At 44.0% G+C, this 17002-nt stretch overlaps 1 non-coding gene and 1 pseudogene across 1 annotated transcript; both read right to left on the reverse strand.

Moving 5' to 3' along the window:
- Positions 1–2713: 2713 nt before the first annotated feature.
- LOC149573765 (5.8S ribosomal RNA) lies at positions 2714–2867 on the reverse strand. Its single transcript, XR_016361345.1, has one exon. It is a non-coding gene; the product is annotated as a 5.8S ribosomal RNA (ribosomal RNA).
- A 706-nt stretch (positions 2868–3573) lies between these two features.
- LOC149573766 (18S ribosomal RNA) lies at positions 3574–5338 on the reverse strand (annotated as a pseudogene).
- Between the last annotated feature and the right edge of the window lie 11664 nt (positions 5339–17002).

Below are 17002 nucleotides of genomic sequence, written 5' to 3' on the forward strand. Positions count from 1 at the left end.
AGAGTTAACTTGGTGAGAGTACTTGCTCTAGTGACTTGATGAACGGACCTAAAGAGTTGACTTGGTGGGGTAAATTGATGAAAGGACTTAAAGAGTCAACTTGGTGAGATTACTTGGTAGGGTGACTTGATGAATGGAGTTAAAGGGTCAACTTGGCAGGGTGACTTGATTACCGTACCTAAAGAGTTGACTTGGTGAGAGTACTTGGTGGGGTGACTTGATGAACAAACTTAAAGAGTTGACTTGGTGAGAGTACTTGGTGGGGTGACTTGATGAATAGACTTAAAGATTCAACTTGGTGAGAGTACTTTTTTGGGTGACTTGATGAATGCACCTGAAGAATTGACTTGGTTAGAGTACTTGGTGGGGTGACTTGACGAAAAGACTCAAAGAGTCGACTTGGTGAGAGTACTTGGTGGCTCGACTTGATGAGCAGACTTAAAGAGTCCACTTGGTGAGAGTACTTGGTAGGGTGAAATGATGAATGAACTTAAAGAGTCGACTTCTTGGGCCGACCTCTTGGGGTGACTTGATGAAGGGACATAAATAGTCAACTTGGTGAGAGTACTTGTTCTGGAGACTTGATGAATGGACTTAAATAGTCGACTTGGTGGGGTGAGTTGATGAAAGGACTTAAAGAGTCGACTTGGTGAGAGTACTTGGTGGGGTAACTTGATGAACAGACTTAAAGGGTCAACTTGGCGAGGTGACTTGGTGAACAGACCTAAAGAGTTGACTTGGTGAGAGCACTTGGTGGGGTGACTTGATGAATAGACTTAAAGAGTCAACTTGGTGAGAGTACTTGGTGGGGTGACTTGATGAATGCACTTGAAGAATTGACTTGGTTAGAGTACTTGGTGGGGTGACTTGATTAATAGACTCAAAGAGTCAACTTGGTGAGAGTACTTGGTGGCTCAACTTGATGAGCAAAATTAAAGAATCAACTTGGTGAGAGTACTTGGCGGGGTGAATTGATGAACAGACTTAAAGAGTCGACTTGGTGGGAGTACTTGGTGGGCCGACCTGGTGGGGTGACTTGATGAAGGGACATAAAGAGTCGACTTGGTGAGAGTACTTGTTCTAGTGGCTTGATGAACAGACTTAAAGAGTTGACTTGGTGGGGTGACTTGATGAAAGGACTTAAAGAGTCGACTTAGTGAGAGAACTTGGTGGGGTGACTTGATGAACAGTCTTAAAGGGTTGACTTGGTGGGGTGACTTGATGAATAGACCTAAAGAGTTGGCCTGGTGAGAGTACTTGGTGGGGTGATTTGATGAACAAACTTAAAGAGTTGACTTGGTGAGAGTACATGGTGGGGTGATTTGATGAACGCACTTGAAGAATCGACTTGGTTAGAGTACTTGGTGGGGAAACTTGATGAACGGACTTAAAGAGTCAACTTGGTGAGAGTACTTGGTGGCTCGACTTGATGAGTAGACTTAAAGAGTCAACTTGGTGAGAGTACTTGGCAGGGTGAACTGATGAATGGACTTAAAGAGTCGACTTGGTGGGAGTACTTGGTTGGCCAACCTGGTGGGGTGACTTGATGAACGGACTTAAAGAGTCGACTTGGTTAGATTACTTGTTCTGGTGACTTGATGAACAGACTTGAAGAGTCGACTTGGTGGGGTGACTTGATGAAAGGGCTTAAAGAGTCAACTTGGTGAGGCGACTTGATGAAAAGACTTAAAGGGTCAACTTGGAAGGGTGACTTGATGAACGGACCTAAAGAGTTGACTTGGTGAGAGTACTTGGTGGGGTGAACTAATGATCAAACTTAAAGAATAAACTTGGTTGGAGTACTTGGTGGGCCAACCTGGTGGGGTGACTTGATGAATGGACTTAAAGAGTGGACTTGGTGAGAGTACTTGTTCTGTTGACTTGATGAACGAACTTAAAGAGTTAGCTTGTTGGGTGAATTGATGAAAGGACTTAAATAGTCGATTTGGTGGGGTGACTTGATGAAAAATCTTAAAGGATCAACTTTACAGGTTGGCTTGATGAACGGACCTAAAAAGTTTACTTGGGGACAGTACTTGGTGGGGTGACTTGATGAACAAACTTAGAGAGTCAACTTGGTCAGAGTACTTGGTGGGCCAACCTAGTTTAATGACTTTGTGAACAAACTTAAAGAGTCGACTTGGTGGAGTACTTGGTGTGCCGACCCGTATCTAGCCTTGGATGAAATTTACCACTCGATTAGGGCTGCATTCCCAAACAACCTGACTCGCCGACAGTGCCTCGTGGTGCGACAGGGTCTGGGCCCGATGGGGCTCTCACCCTCCTTGGTGCCCCCTTCTAGGGGACTTGGGCCTTGTCCATCACTAAGGACACTTCTACAGACTACAATTTGATAGGTTTGGTCATCGATTCTCATGCTGGGCTCTTCCCGATTCACTCGCCGTTACTAGGGGAAGCCTGGTAAGTTTCTTTTCCTTTGCTTATTGGTATGCTTAAACTCAGCGGGTATTTATGCCTGACTTGGGGATGCATTAGAGATGTAGCATGCCCACATTACAGTGGGCCACTGAGCCCAACATAAATTTCCTCATGAGGAATCATTTGATTAGCGCAAACCAACGTCGGCCTTTGCGAGCCACCACTCGTCACAATGGATCGATGGACCTCATGCTCATTTCAGCTGACCACGCACCACTTGCAGTCACAAACAACCATTTTTGCTCTATGCTAGGGAGGGAAAAAATTTGTAGTGCAATGCCCAAGAAGATGTGCCCTTGGTTGAGGCCTCAGGTGCAACTTGCATTCAAAGACTTGATGATTCACGGGATTCTGCAATTCACACTAAGTATCACATTTCGCTGCATTCTTCATTGTGACGAGAGCTGAGATATCTATTTTTGAGAGTCATGATTTTGTTATGTTTTTGTCTTTTGGTGACCCAAGTACACAAGGCACTAGATCATGCTTTTTTCTTTGGATTTATAAGGTGCACGATGCACCTGTGTGTTGGGTGTTGACACATCCGAAACCCTCAGCACCTAATGGGTGCAATGAGGAAGGCTGTGGTATTTCCTCACCCCATCACCTCGAAAAAGGTGGGAGTCAATGCATGGGAGAGCCATGTCAGCAAATAGGTCCCTTGCCCTACAAATCATGTGAGTACACCCATCCTAAACATAGAATGCTCCAAGTGATGAGTCAACACACCTGGGCAAGGCAACGAGGGGTTGTGGCAGTCCTGACTTGCTGTCGTCAAAATGACAGATCCCTAGTACAGTGTTGCACATGTGATCAGACCATGAAATCTCAATAAGAGAAAAGGCTCGGACCCACTCTGAACTGAAACTGAGCAAAGACCTCTCGCTCTAATGCAGACGTCATTCAAAGGCACTGATCCTAATCTAGATTGCATTCGAGTCTCTTCTTCACCCTGCGGGGAATCTACGCTTTCAATTATAGCATTCGATGTGACCCTCAAGCTTGACAGCACTGGACCCATAGCTTGGCCATCCATTACATCGCTGTAGGGCCAAGTGTCCCCATGTCGCCAAGATTTTGGGGGCAGGGAAGAGGCCAGATCCATCCCCTACATGATTCAGGGTCTCAAATTGACAATGATCCTACCGTAGGTTCACCTACGGTAACCTTGTTACGACTTCTCCTTCCTCTAAATAATAAGGTTAAATGAACTTCTCACGGCATTGCCAACAGATACCGCCATCCTTGCCATGATCTGAACACTTCACCAGATCATTAAATCGGTAGGAACAACAGGCAGTGTGTACAAAGGGTAGGGATGTAGTCAACGCGAGCTGATGACTCGCTCTTACTAGGAATTCCTTGTTGAAGATCAATAATTGCAATGGTCTATCCCCATCATGATGCAATTTGGCAAGATTTCCCAAACCTTTCAAGCTAGGGAGAGAAACTCATTGGTTGCATCAGTGTAGCGCATGTGCAGCCCAGAACATCTAAGGTCATCACAGACCTATTATTGCCTCAAACTCCCATGGCCTAGGAGGCCATAGTCCCTCTAAGAAGTTGGTCGTGAAGGGGAACCTCCACATAGCTAGTTAGCAGGCTGAGGTGTCATTCGTTAATGGAATTAACCAGACAAATTGCTCCACCAAATAAGAATGGCCATGCACCACCACCCATAGAATCAAGAAAGAGATCTCAATCTGTCAATCCTTACTATGTCTGGACCTGGTAAGTTTCCTTGTGTTGAATCAAATTAAGCCATAGGCTCCACTCCTGGTGGTGCCCTTTCATCAATTCCTTTAAGTTTTAGCCTTGTGACCATACTCCCCTTGGAACCCAAACACTCTGATTTCTCAGAAGGTGTTGGCGGAGTCCTTAGAGCAACATCTGTCGATCCCTAGTCAGCATCATTTATGGTTGAGACTAGGATGGTATCTGATCATCTTCGAGCCCCCAACTTTCATTCTTGATTAATGAAAACATCCTTGGAAAATTCTTTTGCAATGGTTAATCTTCCATAAATCAGAGAATTTCACCTCTGACAATGAAATACGAATGCCCCCGACAGTCCCTATTAATCATTACTTTGGTCTTGAAGGCTAATGGAATAGGACCAGATTCCTATCCTGTTATTCCATACTAATGTATAGAGAGCATAGGCTTGCTTTGAGAACTCTAATTTTTTCAAAGTAACAGCACCAGAACTGCGACCCTGCCAATTAAGGCTAGGAACACACCGCCAGCAGAAGGGACATGAGGGCCAGTGCACACCCAGAAGGCAGACCGACCATGACGACCCAAGGTCCAACTATGAGCTTTTTAGCTACAACAACATAAATATATGCTATTGGAGCTAGAATTACCATGGCTGCTAGCACCAGACTCTCCCTCCAATGGATCCTTGTTAAGGGATTTAGATTATACTCATTCCAATTACCAGACTTGATTTGGTAATTTGCATGCCTGATGCCTTCCTTGGATGTGGTAGCCATTTCTCAGGCTCCCTCTCTGGAATCAAACCCTAATTCTCCATCACCCATCACCACCATGGTAGGCCTCTATCCTACCATCGAAAGTTGATAGGGCATAAATTTGAATGAAGTGTTGCCAGTGCAAAGGCTGTGCGATCCATCGAGTTATTATGAATCATCAGAATAGCGGGTGAGCCCGTTCTGACCTTTTATCTAATAAATGCATCCCTTCTAAGAGTTGGGATTTGGTTCATGTATTAGCTCTAGAATTACTATAGTTATTTGAGTAGCAAAGTACCATCAAAGAAACTATAACTGATTTAATGAGCCATCCGTAGTTTCACAGTCTGAAATAGTCCATACTTTCATATGCATGGCTTAATCTTTGAGACAAGCATATGACTACTAGTAGGATCGACCAGGTAGCATATGACATTAACAACACATGCTAGACTCACAATGCTCAAAGATTTCACACAAGAGGAAAGTGTCCTATCGTCGGTCGGAGAGGGCTAAACAGGGAGCCTCGGTTCATAGGCACCTGGGAAGAACATCTCGTACGGAACCCTTTACCCTCGAACTCGCTATCACCACTACTTGGAAAGAAGCCTCAAGTTTGTACGAGATACACCATGCACATAGCCACCTCAATTGTAATGCCACTTAGAGACATCCATTTCCCAGGCATATGCCTGATACATGCCTATTGAGGTGCACCCACACAGACAAAATCCTTCTCGATCACAACAAACATTTTCCCATGACGAAGAGCTAGTTGCCGAAGTGCCAATAGAGAGCACAATGCTAAAGGGTGAAGGGTAGTTCGAGTCAAAAAAATGGCTGGTTATGCGATTGGTGGGGGCATCACTGTGCATGCAACCACCTCAATTATAAGGGTGCTCAAGGGCATCGTGTATAATGCCCCATTCGTACATCTATAGGTGATGAGAGCCCGTCCGCATACACGGACATGTCTAACCTTTGGAAAATATCTCCTTTCCCAACATAGCCTCGCTAACCTTTCCCCATGACACATGATCTGCCAGCACAGGTACAAAAAATTTCCTAAGGGAGAACACTCACACTAGCATTGTCGGACAAGCTTCAATCTCATGCACATGCACATACTGAAGAACTGCACCACAAGGGAACCACCTACGAGCACCCACATCTCGACAAAAAGCATTCGTGTGATTTCTTCCCCTAGACAGACACATTGGGCTTGCACTTGTTAGAGCATTCCAAAGACAATTTCTCTAGTTCGTAGGAGCCTGAGAAGAACATCTCGTACGAAACCCGTTCCCCCAAAATGCTCGAATTAGAAATTCTCGCAGCAAAGTCATAATGCAAAGATGTACACCACACACGCAACTAAGTAAGGAAACTCAGAGACATCCATTTCCTAGGCATATTCCCTCTACATGCTTTTTGTTGCACCCCGTACAAATGTCCATACATCGACAAGCCCTCCCAAAATATCGCATCGAAAGAGAGATGAAACACCTTGGGATTTTTGTCTACACATTGCAAAAACCAAACGCTCTCTTTAGGGGGAAGCTGAAGAAGAGTATATCCCACAAAACCCATGAGCCGCAGCTATTCGTATCGCACGGGCAGGAAAAGGCATGGAGATTTTCCGCATCCAAACAAAAAATATTGATAATACTCTATGCTTCTACTGGCCCAGACCACAAAAGTTGTCATGACAGTGCCATGCACTTCTATAGGATGAGACAGTGAATAGGCAAGCATGCAACGAGAATGCACTAGCAAATAAATTATGCGGCAACCAAACCTTTTTCCACCGCCCCTCTTAATCCCAAGGCTCTACCAATCAAAAAAAACTTAGGGTGGAGAGTGGACCCTTGATGAAATTAGGGACGTCAAGCAATGCACCCGTGCAACCATCTCTTTCCTTCTTGCCGTCTAGGCAAGATAAAAATGCAATGATAGAATGTGCCAAGAGAAACAGCCCTTGGCTAAAAGATACAACTCCATACACTCAGCAACAAGCGCATCTTTGAATTGAACACCAAATGTGTAGCGTGTTCCAAGCTATGTAGACACCTACATATAGGGTATCCAACAAAACAAAGCAAAAAGTACTTCCCACCAGCTCTATCATTGCAATTATCGAATGGGATATACTCACCACCATAGATTAGTGACCATCATTACTGTCTCAGAATAGATACAAGCACATCGAGCTTCATTCGATCAACTAGATGAATTTCACCATTAAGGGTCCCAATCCAAAAGTTTCAGAGGTAATCTCCTGGAACTGTCAAGAACAAGGCCTATCTTACATGCAAAATCTGCTACTGTGCAAACATAGGTTGCAATTAAAGAGAAATTGCAAGGCCATCATAATGGCTCAAGGCCAATGCTCTGACTAAGTCAATTTTCTCTTGCAATAACCATGCTGCCATTCATAGAGAGATCTCCCCATTCACTTGTGATGTGACACATAATCCAAGTACTAGACACGAGCTCACCCTTGAAAGACCACTTTCCAAGACATCCTGATGATACATTGGAATGACAGCTGTTGTCAAACCATTCCCAATGTTGTGCCGATTGAGTTGCATAGAGGCGACTTTAGGGAGCTCCCACATAGAAATTGGGATGTGCTTTTCTACCCATCTCTCACAAAAACAATTGTTAGCTATGAAAAAATTTAGAATCCAAGGCTCTTATCCATCGATATCGTCAGCACTGGGTCCATATTCAAAGGCCACAGAGAGGTTTTGATAAGAGAAGCTCCCCTGCTCACTTGCACAAACTCCCAAATGCTAGACACAAGCTCCTACCCTTAACATTGCTCTCTAGATCATCGCAATGACACATTGGAATGACAACCACTATCGAACAACTCTTAAATTTGTGCGGATGGAGTGAGAAAGAAGAGAAACTTTGGGGAGCCGCGCATAGAAAATGGGCTATTTCTTTATTGCACTCTTATATTTAGATCCAATGCCATTAATTTTTTTTGGAATCTAAGGTTGCGTTCCTCCTTTCTCACACAAGCAATGGCTCTTCTGGTCAAATGGCCATGAGGAGCTTCCAATAACAAAGGCTCCCTTGTCACTCGTGATGCGCAACCCAACTGCTAGATGATGACTCACCCTTCAGATTGCTGCCTAGGAAACCACCACAATGGCACTATTGGAATGACAACTGCTGCTAAATCATTCCAAAAATTTTGCACCAAAGAAGTTGTTGCAAAGAGAATGACTCTGGGGAGAGAGCCCTTGCATAGAAAAATTGGGATAGCTTTACGATCCTTCCAATAGAAACAACACTAGTGCCAATATTCAAAATCTGAATAATGTGTCTTTCTCGAACACCTGCACTAATTCTATTGGGGAGGGTTGCCAAGAGCTTTTGTTATCAAAGCTCCCATTGTAGCCACGATAGGCACACAAAAATTTGTTAGAGCACCAAACAGCCACCTCATGGCTAGACAAGGGCTCACCATTAGATCAACTTCAAAATTGCTGAACAGATGCGATGTAGACTGGCAACTACTACCAAGTCTCTTCTGTAATTGCATCGATCGAGTGATCTAAGAGACAGTCCAAGGGTAGGAATTTGTTGTGGGATTCGCGTTGATAGCACAAATTTATTTAATACCCGAGCAACACTGAACAGAGGTGCTAGATGAGGGCTCCCATTTTAGATCAAGTTTTAAAATCACCAAGTAGACACGGTGAGGGCTTGCAACCGCTACCAAACCTTTTTCCAAAATTGTGCTAGTTGAGTGACAAGAAAACATGATCTAAAGGAGAGTGTAGGAATAGCACCTCGAGTGTGGGCTTCATGCCACTCTAATTGATCCAACATTAGCATCCACCATTTCAAAATCTGACATATCTATCCGCCTTGACACCAGCGTTCAATCAATAACAGGGGCACGAGAGAGGCTAGCGGCAACCACCTCTCCCATTGTAGCCGCGATAGGCACACAAAAAATTGCTAGAGCACCCAGCACCCACCTCATGGCTAGACAAGAGCTAGCCATTAGATCAACTTCAAAATTGCTGAATAGACATGCTGTAGAATAGCAACCATTGCCAAGTCTCTTCCATAATTGTGTCGATCGAGTGATCAAAGAAGGTGATCTAAGAGAGAGTCCAAGGGTAGGCATTCATTGGGGGATTCATGTCGATAGCAAAAATTTATGCAATACCCAAGCAAAACTGGACAGAGGTGCTAGACGAGGGCTCACATTTTAGATCTAGTTTTAAAATCACCAAGTAGATGCGGTGAGGGCTGCCAACCACTGCCAAACCTTTTTTCAAAATTGTGCCAACTGAGTGACAAGAAAACATGATCTAAAGGAGAGTCCAAGAATAGAACCTTGAGGGTGGGCTTAATACCCCTCTAATTGATTCAACAACGTTGTCCATCATTTCAAGATCCAACACATCCATCCACCTTGACACCAGCGTTGAATCAATCAGAGGGGCACAGGAGAGGCTCACAGAAACCACCTCTCCCATTGTAGCCATGATAGGCACACAAAAAATTTCTAGGGTGCCCACCACCCACCTCATGGATAGACAAGGGCTCGACATTAGATCAACTTCGAAATCGCTGAACAGACGTGCTATAGAATGCAACTACTGCCAAGTCTTTTTCGTAATTGCATCAGTTAGGAGATCGAAGAAGGTGATCTAAGAGACAGTCCAAGGGTAGGCATTTGTTGGGGGATTCGTGCTGATAGAAAAAAATTATGTAATACCCGAGAAACACCGGACGGATGTGCTAGATGAGGGCTCTCATTTTAGATCAAGTTTTAAAATCACCATGTAGATGCGATGAGGGCTAGCAATTGCTGCCAAACCTTTTTTTCAAAATTGCACTAGTTGAGTGGAAAGAAAACATGATCTAAAGGAGAGTCGAGGAATAGCACCTCAAGGGTGGGCTTCATGCCCCTCTGATTGATTCAATGTTGGCGTCCACCATTTAAAAATCTGACATATCTATTTGCCTTGACACTAGCATTTAATCAATGAGGGGGGCACGAGGGAGGCTCACGACAACCACCTCTCCTATTGTAGCTGTGATAGGCACAAAAAAAATTGCTAGAGCACCGAGAACCCACCTCATGGCTAGATAGGGGCTCGCCATTAGATCAATTGTGAAATCACTAAACAGACACGCTGTAGAATGGCAACTTCTGCCAAGTCTCTTCTGTAATTACATCAGTCAAGTGATCGAAGAAGGTTATCTAAGAGAGAGTCCAAGGGTAGGCATTGGTTGGGGAATTCACGCTGATGGCAAAAATTTATGCAATATTCTAGCAACACCGGATGGACGTGCTAGATGAGGGCTCCCATTTTAGATCAAGTTTTAAAATCACCAAGTAGACACGGTGAGGGCTAGCAACTGTTGCCAAACCTTTTTCTAAAATTGTGCCAGCTGAGTGACAAGAAAACATGATCTAAAGGAGAGTCAAGGAATAGCACCTCGAGGGTGGGCTTCATGCCCCTCTAATTGATTCAACGTCGGCATCCATCGTTTCAAAATCCAATATATCCATCCACCTTGACACCAATGTTGAATCAATGAGGGGGGCATGGGAGAGGCTCACGACAACCACCTCTCTCATTGTAGCTCTGATAGGCACACAAAAAATTGCTAGAGCACCAAGCACCCACCTCATGGCTAGATAAGGGCTCGCCATTAGATCAACTTTGAAATCACAGAATAGACACACTGTAGAATTGCAACTGCTGCCAAGTCTCTTCTATAATTGCATTGGTCAAGTGATCAAAGAAGGTGATCTAAGAGAGGGTCCAAGGGTAGGCATTCATTGGGAGATTCGCACCGATAGACAAAATTTATGTAATATCCGAGCAACACTAGATGGAGGTGCTAGATGAAGCCTCCCATTTTAGATCGAGTTTTAAAATCACTAAATAGACCCAGTGAGGGCTGGAAACCATTGCCAAACCTTTTTCCAAAATTGCGCCAACTGAGTGACAAGAAAACATGATCTAAAGGAGAGTTGAGGAATAGCACCTCGAGGGTAGGCTTCATGCCCCTCCAATTGATTCAATATCGGCGTCCACCATTTCAAAATCTGATATATCCATCTGCCTTGACACCGGCATTGAATCAATGAGAGGGGCATGAGAGAGGCTCGCGGCAACCACCTCTCCTATATAAGCTATTAGTGTGAGGCTCACTCTGCATTACAAATTATCGAACACACTGACAACTACCTTAAAAATCTAAATCGTTGAAAATTCTTACCAAATAGCCATCCACAACCCAATTTTTTATGAGGTTGGCAGAGGAGCAAAAGATTGTCATCGGTTAGGAGATGTGAATTCATGGAGCCAAGGGATTGAAATGGTCATCGAGCTCATCTGATCAACTAGATGAATTTCATCTTGAAGGGGCCCAATCAAAAAGTTTCGGAGGTCATCTCCTGGAACTGTCAAGAACAAGGCCAATCTTGCATGCAAACTCTGCTACTGTAAAAACATAGGTTGCAATTAAAGAGAAATTGCAAGGTTGTCACAATGGCCCAAGGCTAATGCTCTGACTAAGTCAATTTTCTCTTACAATCACCATGCCACCATTCACAAAGAGATCTCCCAATTCACTTGTGACATGATGCACAATCCAAGTGCTAGACACGAGCTCACCCTTGAAAGACCACTTTCCAAGACATCCCCCGATGACACATTGGAGTGACAACCGCTATCAAACCACTCCCAATGTTGTGCCGATCGAGTTGGCACAGAGGCAACCTTAGGGAGCTCCCACGTAGCAATTGGGATGTGTTTTCATACCCATCTCTCAAAAAAACCAATGTTAGCTATGAACAAATTTAGAATCCAAGGGCTCGTATCCATCGATATCGTCGGCACTGGGTCTATATTCAAAGGCCAGGGAGAGGTTTCAATAAGAGAAGCTCCCTTGCTCACTCACACAAACATCCCAAATTCTAGACACAAGCTCCCGCCCTTAGCATCACTCTCTTGATCACCACAATCACACATTGGAATCACAACCATTGTCGAACAACTCTCAAAATTGTGGCAATGGAGTGAGAATGAAGAGCAATTTTGGGGAGCCACGCATAGCAAACGGGTTGTTGCTACTTCATTATGCTCTTATATAGATCCGACGTCATTGATTTTGTTCAAAATTTGAGGCTGTATTCATCCTTGCTCACACAAGCAATGGTTCTTCTAATCAAATGGCCATGGGGAGCTTTTGATAACAAAGGCTCCCTTGTCACTCGTGATGCATAGCCCAACAGCTAGACGATAGCTCACCCTTCAGATCACTGCCCAAGAAACCACCACAATGGAACCATTGGAACGACAACTGCTGCCGAACCATTCCAAAAATTTTGTGCCAAAGAAGTAGTTGCAAGGAGAAAAACTCAAGGGAGAGAGCCCTTGCATAGAAAAATTGGGATAGCTTCACGGCCCTCCAAATAGAAATGATGCTGGTGCCAATATTCCAAAACTGAATAACGTGTCTTTCTCGAACACTGGCACTGATTCTATTAGGGAGGGTCACCAAGAGCTTTTGTTATCAAAGCTCCCATTGTAGCTACGTTAGGCACACAAAAAAATTCTAGAGTGCCAAGCACCCACCTAATGACTAGACAAGGGCTCAACATTAGATCAACTTCGAAATTGCTGAACAGACGTGCTGTAGAATAGCAACCGCTGCCAAGTCTCTTCCATAATTCTGTCAGTCGAGTGATCAAAGAAGGTGATCTAAGAGAGATTCCAAGGCTAGGGATTCATTGGTGGATTCACGTTGATAGCAAAAATTTATGCAATACCTGAGCAACAACGGACGGAGGTGCTAGACGAGGGCTCCTATTTTAGATCAGGTTTTAAAATCACCAAGTAGACATGGTGAGGGCTGGCAACCACTGCCAAACATTTTTCCAAAATTGTGCTAGCTGAGTGATAGGAAAACATTTTCTAAAGGAGAGTCAAGGAATAGCACCTCGAGGGTGGGCTTCATGCCCCTCTAATTGATTCAACTTTGGCATCCAGCATTTCAAAATCTGACATATCCATCTGCCCTGACACCGGCCATGAATCAATAAGAGGGGCACAAGAGAGGCTTCTGAAAACCATGTCTCCTATATAAGCTATTAGTGTGAGGCTCGCTCTGCATTAGAAATTAGTGAACACTCCGACAACTTCCATAAAAATCCAAATCATTGAAAATTCTGACCAAACAGCCATCCACGACCCAATTTTTTATGAGGTCAACAGAGGAGCAAAAGATTTTCATCGGTTGGGAGATGTGAATTCATGGAGCCAAGGGAGTGAAATGGTCATCGAGCTCATCCAATCAACTTAATGAATTTCACCTTGAAGGGGCCCAATCCAAAAGTTTTAGAGGTCATCTCCTGGAACTGTCAAGAACAAGGTCAATCTTACATGCAAACTCTGCTAATGTGCAAACATAGGTTACAATTAAAGAGAAATTGCAAAGCCATCACAATGGCCTGAGGCCAATGCTCTGACTAAGTCAATTTTCTCTTGCAATCACCATGCTGCCATTCATGGAGAGATCTCCCTATTCACTTGTGATGCGACACACAATCCAAGTGCTAGACAGGAGCTCGCCCTTGAAAGACCACTTTCCAAGACATCCCCCAATGACAAATTGGAATGACAACCACTGTCGAACCATTCCCAATGTTGTTCCAATCGAGTTGGCACAGAGACGACCTTAGGGAGCTCCTACATAGAAATTAGGATGTGCTTTTGTACCCATCTCTCACAAAAACCAATCTTAGCTATGAACAAATTTAGAATTCAAGGCTCGTATCCATCGATATCATCGGCATTGGGTCTATATTCAAAGGCCACGGAGAGGTTCCAATAAGAGAAGCTCCCCTGCTCACTCGCAAAAACATCCCAAATGCTAGACATAAGCTCCTGGCCTTAGCATCGCTCTCCAGATGACCGCAATGACACATTGGAATGACAACGGCTGTCAAACAACTCCTAAATTTGAGCTGATGGAGTGAGAAAGAAGATAAAATTTGGTGAGCCACGCATAGCAAATGGGCTTCTGCTTTATTCCACTCTTATATAGATCTAATTTCATTGATTTCAATTGGAATTTGAGGTTGCATTCATCCTTGCTCACACAAGCAATGGCTCTTCTCATCGAATGGCCATGAGGAGCTTCTGATTACAAAGGCTCCCTTGTCACTTGTGATGCGCAGCCCAACTGCTAGACAACGGCTCACCCTTCAGATTGCTGCCCAGGCAACCACCACAATGCAACCATTGGAATGATAGCCGCTGTCAAACTGTTCCAAAATTTTTTTGCCAAAGAAGTTGTTGCATAGAGAATGACTCTGGGGAGAGAGCCCTCACATAGCAAAATCGGGATGGCTTCATGACCCTCCCAATAAAAATGATGTTGGTGCCAATTTTCCAAATCTAAATAATGTGTCCTTCTCAAATAGTAGCACTAATTCTATTGGGGAGGGTCACCAAGAGCTTTTGTTATCAAAGCTCCCATTGTAGCCATGATAGGCATACAAAAAATTTCTAGAGCGCCAGGCACCCACCTCATGGCTTGACAAGGGCTCACCATTAGATCAACTTTGAAATCGCTGAACAGATGCATTGTAGAATGGCAACCACTACCAAGTCTCTTCTGTAATTACATCGGTCGAGTGATCAAAGAAGGTGATCTAAGGGATAGTCTAAGGGTAGGCATTCCTTGGGGGATTTGCATCGATAGAAAAAATTTATGCAATACCCGAGCAACACCGTACGGAGGTGCTAAACGAGGGCTCCCATTTTAGATCAACTTTTAAAATCACCAAGTAGATGCAGTGAGGGCTGAATACTACTACCAAACCTTTTTTTGAAATTGCGCTAGCTGAGTGGAAAGAAAACATGATCTAAAGGAGAGTCGAGGAATAGTACCTCAAGGGTGGGCTTCATGCCCCTCTAATTGATTCAACATTGGCATCCACTTTTTCAAAATTTGACATATCCATCCACCTTGACACCGGTGTTGAATCAATGAGAGGGGCACGAGAGAGGCTCGCGGCAACCACCTCTCCTATATAAGCTATTAGTGTGAGGCTCGCTCTGCATTAGAAACTAGAAAACATACTGAAAACTGCCTTAAAAATCCAAATCGTTGAAAAATGTGACCAAACAGCCATCCACGACCCCATGTTTTATGAGGTTGACATAGGAGCAAAATATTGTCATTGGTTAGGACATGGGAATTCATGGAGCCAAGGTAGTGAAATAGCCACCTTTTGGAGATCAGGCGGAACAACTCAGCTTGGGTGGAACAGCTTGGGTAGGACAACTCGACAATACCGTTTGCCTTGATGCCTTTTTTGAGTTGTACTTGAGAGGAGTGGACACAAAGTTCACCTTGATCATCTAGGAGTTTGAGTAGGATGGCATGGTAACAATGGCTCGACATTTGGAGTGTCTATGGTAGCTAGATGGGATTTGAATTCATGGAGCCAAGGGAGTGAAATGGTCATCGAGCTCATCCGATCAACTGGATGAATTTCACCTTGAAGGGGCCCAATCCAAAATTTTTCTAGGTCATCTCCTGGAACTATCAAGAAAAAAGGCCAATCTTACATGCAAACTTTGCTACTGCACAAACATAGGTTGCAATTATAGAGAATTTTCTAGGCCATCACAATGGCCAGAGGCCAATGCTCTGACTACTAAGTCAATTTTCTCTTGCAATCACCATGCTATTGTTCATAGAGAGATCTCCCCATTCACTTGTGATGATGCACAATCCAAGTGCTAGACATGCTTTCCCTTGAAAGGCCAATTTCCAAGACATCCCGATGACACATTGGAATGACAACCACTATCAAACCATTCCCAATGTTGTGTCGATCAAGTTGGCATAGAGGTGATGTTAGGGAGCTCCCACATAGCAATCAGGAAGTGCTTTCGTACCCATCTCTCAAAAAAACCAATGTTAGCTGAACACATTTAGAATCCAAGGCTCATATCCATCGATATCATCAGCACTGGGTCTATATTCAAAGGCCACGGAGAGGTTCTGATAAGAGAAGCTCCCTTGCTCACTTGCACAAACATCCCAAATGCTAAATGCAAGCTCCCACCCTTAGCATCACTCTCCAGATCACCGCAATGACACATTGGAACAACAACCACAATCAAACAACTCCCGAATTTATGGCGATGGAGTGACCCATAGAAAATTGTGATTATACCAAGCAATGCTGGAGTGCTAGACAAGAGCTCATGTTTAGATCAAGTTTTAAAATCACCAAAAAGACACACCATGGATCGGCAACCGCTGCCTCACCTTTTCCAAAATTGAGTCATCAAAAAAAATGATCTAAAGGAGAGCCGAGGAAAAGCACTCAGAGATCACTTCATGCCCCTTTCATTGATTCAACATTAGCATACACCATTTGAAAATCCAACAATCTGATCCACCTAGACACCAATGTTGAATCAATGAAAGGGGCATGGGAGAGGCTCGCGACAACCACCTCTCCTATATAAGCTATTAGTGTGAGGCTCCTTCTGCATTCAAAATCTATGGTAGCATACAAAAATCCCTTAAAAATCCAATTCGATGAAAAATGTGACCAAACAACCATCCATGACACCATTTTTGGAGCTCGGCAAGATCGGGTTGATGAAAACGGCTTGGCCAGATCAGGTCGGCCAACACGGCTTGCCTAGATTGGGTCAGCCAGAATTGCTCACCCATATTGGATCAGCCATCATGGCTTGGCCACCATTTTTCACCGAGAGATTTTAGTATTAAAGCTCCCATGTAGCCGTGATAAGTACACAATGACAAATTGCTAGAGTGCCAAGCACCCAGTCGGAGTGCTAGACAAGGGCTCATGTTTAGATCAAGTTTTAAAATCACCAAAAAGACATGCCATGGATCTACAACCATTGGCTCACCTTTTCCAAAATTGAGTCATTGAAAAACATGATTTAAAGGGAAAAGCACTCAAAGATCGCTTCATGCCCCTTTCATTGATTCAACATCAACATACACCATTTGAAAATCCAACAATCTGATCTGCCTAGACACCAATG

The sequence above is a fragment of the Cupressus sempervirens genome, chromosome 2 (assembly GCF_028749045.1).
Source record: "Cupressus sempervirens isolate cs-2001-9-10 chromosome 2, ASM2874904v1, whole genome shotgun sequence".
Lineage (NCBI taxonomy): Eukaryota > Viridiplantae > Streptophyta > Pinopsida > Cupressales > Cupressaceae > Cupressus > Cupressus sempervirens.